The following is a 4,302-nucleotide window of genomic DNA, read 5'->3' on the forward strand; positions in this document are numbered from 1 at the left end:
ACCGACTCACAGACATAGAAAACAAACATAGTTACCAAAGGGGAAAGGGAGGGGGGAGGGATAAATTAGGAGTATGGGATTAACAGATACAAACTACTGTACATAAAGTAGATGAGCAACAAGGATTTACTGTATAGCACAGGGAACTATCAATATATTAAATATCTTATAATAACCTATAAAGGGAAATAATCTCAAAAACATATATATATGTTTATATATATAGAAAACTGGAAAAAACAACCTTAAGTGACTAACAACGTGTACAGTGTGCTACAATTTGGGTAAAAGTTTTAAAAAACATATATGCTTGAACATGCATAAAATGTCTTTGGAAAGACACATGGTAAGCTGGGAAAGTTGGTTGTCTCTGGGGTGGTGGGAGTGACAGGGAAGCTGGAAACTGGGTAAGTGGGAAATTGACTTTTCAACACATACCTGTTTGGAGTTTTGTTTGCTTGTTTGTTTTCAGCCGTTCTATTAGATAGGTAATGCTTGCACATGGCACAAACTAAACAGGACCAAAGGTTCAGCACAAAAGAAACCTCCCTCTCTCCCCTGCCTTCAGCCTTCTTCAGTACCTTCTGAATTTCTGCACCACAGGCTGAATTACCTATTCAATTAAATTGGACAATTAAATCCAATATTTTAAAATAACAAATATATTATTAAAATAGTAATTTTTTGTTGAAGAAAGGAAAAAAATCCACAAAAGAATAGTTGATTGAAGCATTAAATAGATGAAACAGTTCAATAACCTGCAAAGCAGGACACAACTAAGTGACAAATGAAATGACAAAAATAAGAGATAGAAGGGACTTCCCTGGTGGCGCAGTAGTTGGGAGTCCGCCTGCCAATGCAGGGGACACGGGTTCGAGCCCTGGTCCGGGAAGATCCCCCGTGCTGCTGAGCAACTAAGCCCATGCTCCACAACTACTGAGCTTGCGCTCTAGAGCCCGCGAGCCACAACTACTGAGCCCACGTGCTGCATCTACAGAAGCCCACGTATCTAGAGCCCATGCTCTGCAACGAGAAGCCACCGCAATGAGAAGCCCGAGCACTGCAATGAAGAGGAGCCCCCACTTGCCACAACTAGAGAAAGCCCGCGTGCAGCAACCAAGACCCAACGCAGCCAAAATGAATAAGTAGAGATAGAAGTAAGAACTGGCCACACTGGGAAAAAACATCCTGTCTTGTCCTTGCTCTTGGTTTCCTGTGTGTACATTGTCTCTTCCCAGCCAGACCAGGACACACCTGTTGCTCTTGTTTACTTCCCAGAGTTCTCGGCATGCAGAGGTGTGTAATAAACATTTCTTGCCTCAATCCCCACTAGCACTGGCTGTGCTCTGGGAAGGGCTGGGGGAACACAATGGTCAGCGCCTTCCAGGGCCCAGGACTGTGTGCAGGGCTGCATTGCAAATTCCATGGTTCCTAGAAACTTTTGTCTTCATGGGTCCCTTCTTCTATAAAAAAATATTAAATAATATATTTTACAAGTATATTGGCATAAGGACAAGTGTAATCCAGGCTGGATTCATTGTTGTATGTTTATCATTATTTCTTTTCTTCTGATTTCAAACAAAATGAAAATTAAAGCATTTTGTAGGCCCCCTAAAATTACCGTGGGTCCTAGACACTGTGTCTGCTGTGCCTAATGGATAAATGGGCCCCAGGCCTGTGCCCTGGGCATGGCCGGTGCTCAGTAAACAGGCACTGCTTCCAGGAGCAGCCTGGCCAGGGAAATGCACATAGGCTTTGGAGCCCTAAAGGTCTGGGTGTGATCCCAGCTCCAGCATTTACCCACTGAGTCTCTGAAGGCAATCACTAAGGCTTCCTGAGTTCTGTTTCCCTCCCTCCTGCTAAAATGCAGTATTGCCATGAGGATTAGAAATAACCTTAGATGCTTAATAAATGCCCAATATTATTAGTTGATTTGTCCCCGGGATGAAGCGGGTGCTGTGAAGGTGCCCCAGGGACATGGCTGGTGTGGATGCCACCAACCCCAGCCAGGAGTCCTGGCCCCTTCAGAAGAAAAGGCAGAAGGAAGGCGGTGGGAGGAGGTGCAGCCACCTGGCCTTTTATACACTCTTAGTATATATGTACTTTTAGTATAAGTCTGGAGCAGATAAAGAAAGATTAAAATTCAGAGCCAGGCCTCTGCTCAGGTATTCTCGGCCTTGACTGTGCATTAGAATCACCTGGGAGCTTAAAAAATACTAAAGCTCAATCCCTACCCCAGATCAATTAAATCAGAGTATCTGATGTGGGGCTGGGTATTGTTTTTTAAGCATCCCCAGGTGATTCTAATCCGGAACAAGGCTGAGCATCCCCGTGGCCATTTCTGCGGATGGAAGGAGTGAGCTGGGGAATGATCTGTCCCGTCCGGCTGATGACGTCTCACCCTGACAACATCTAAGACCACGAACTCTCAGTGGTTGCCAGAGGTGGATTGAAAAAGTAGGGTAAAATTCACTTGTAGGAGGTCCTTCCAAGGCCCCTCACTCAACAGAGTATTCTTTTTCTCTGGGACAGCCTCCCAAATCACCTAGCTTCCGGCTGCACCAGCCGGGATCCACCCCTGTGGATGCCACTGTCGGCCCAGAACCTTGCTGGGTCCTGAGACGAAGGGAGCAGAACATGCCTCCATCTGACAGGGGGATAACAAAGAAGACAGGGGACCTACCCCAGCAAGCACTGAGTGCGTTTCTCCAAGGGTGGGCTGCAGACCTCCTCCACCTGAAGACCTGAGTGCTGTTCATCTGCCCTCCTGGGCCACCCAAGACCCACTGAATCAGCATCTCTGGGTTAGGCCAGAGGCTGCATTTTTCACATTCTCCAGAGGGGATTCTCATGCACAGGAACGTTTCTGAGTTAAGAGAGAAACTCAGAAACATTTCATATCTTGATTTGGGAGAGGGTTACACAGTGCGCACATAGGTAAAAAATCACCAAGTTTTACACTTAAGGTGTGTACTTTATGTGCCCAACTCAAGAACAAAAACAAAAGGGAACTAACCTACCATGTGCCTGGAGCTTTAGGAAGAAAAATCGGGGGAGGCTGCCTGGAAGAGGGCCTCTTTGAGGTAGGCCTAGGCAGGGAGAAGAACAGGGGAACAGAGCAGAGGGAGTTGGGAGGCCCATTGGGGAAGAGACTCTTGTAGCCACAGCAGTGGGGGAGGCAGGCAGGAATGGGAAAAGGGTTGTTTCTGAGGCCTATTCAGGCAGCTGCCTCATCCCCACCCAGCAACAGGGTGTCCTTAGAGGCCCACAGGCTGCTGTGGTCAGCATAGGTAGCCCATGTAAACTCCCAACTTGCCTCCAAGTGCATCCAGGTCATTCTCCCCAGCAAGACGGAATTGTTTGGGATTCCAGTGGAAGGCAAGAAAAACAGAGAGCCCAACTGTCCCTGTTATAATGGTATAATTTATAATAATGTCAGCTATTAGAGGATTTTTAGTAATTAACTGCCAGTGGTGTGCTATTTCACTGCATTTTTGCCTGTCATAATGATCTTGAACTTTGCAAGACGGTTTTGAACTTGCTCAAAATAAGTCCTGAATACAAAGAAGGGTGAGATCATTCCAAATAAGGGGTAAGAGACATTGGACAAGATGGGGCTGTTCTCCTCCCAGGAAGAGTGGTGAGCTGTACAGAACCAGGAAGATCTCAGGCCCACTGTCTTCCCAGGGAGCTGTACAACCAGTAAAACGCCTGCCAGGCCACAGTGGTGAGTAAAGCAAGTCAGCTGTTTCAAAAGAGTGTATTAAGTTGCATTTTTTTCAATATACCTTGTTTGCATGATACACAGCTAAGACTATTTTTCTCTTCCCCAGAGAAATATGCTTCCACTCTCATTTTTCTTGAAGAACATGATTCTCTTGGTATATTTTTTTCTCTTTTGATTTTTAACAGAGACATAGTATAGGAAATATTTCTTTCTCCTCTTAATTCCACTAAGAAAAAAAAAAAGTCAACACAAGCCCAGTGATAAATAGTAATTGACATGGAGTGCTGGAGAGGCATCAGGGAGTGGTGGGGTCTGTGGGAAACTCATGAGCTCAGGCCCAGTGTGAGTGAGGCATCTGCTACTCCATTCCAAACAAGCAGGACTGCAGGCTCTTGGCAGAGGTTGTTAAGTGCCAATGGCAACCTCGATTCTTCCCCTTTCTCTTTAATAGCAGAAAGATGATTTATTTTTAGCTGGGCAAATTTCATCCTGGGGAAAAAGACTACTTTGGCTTGAGCATAGTCACATGACTATGTCTATCCTCCCTTGCCCTTGGTATAGCCATGTGACTATCT

Source organism: Kogia breviceps, chromosome 3 (assembly GCF_026419965.1).
Source record: "Kogia breviceps isolate mKogBre1 chromosome 3, mKogBre1 haplotype 1, whole genome shotgun sequence".
Lineage (NCBI taxonomy): Eukaryota > Metazoa > Chordata > Mammalia > Artiodactyla > Physeteridae > Kogia > Kogia breviceps.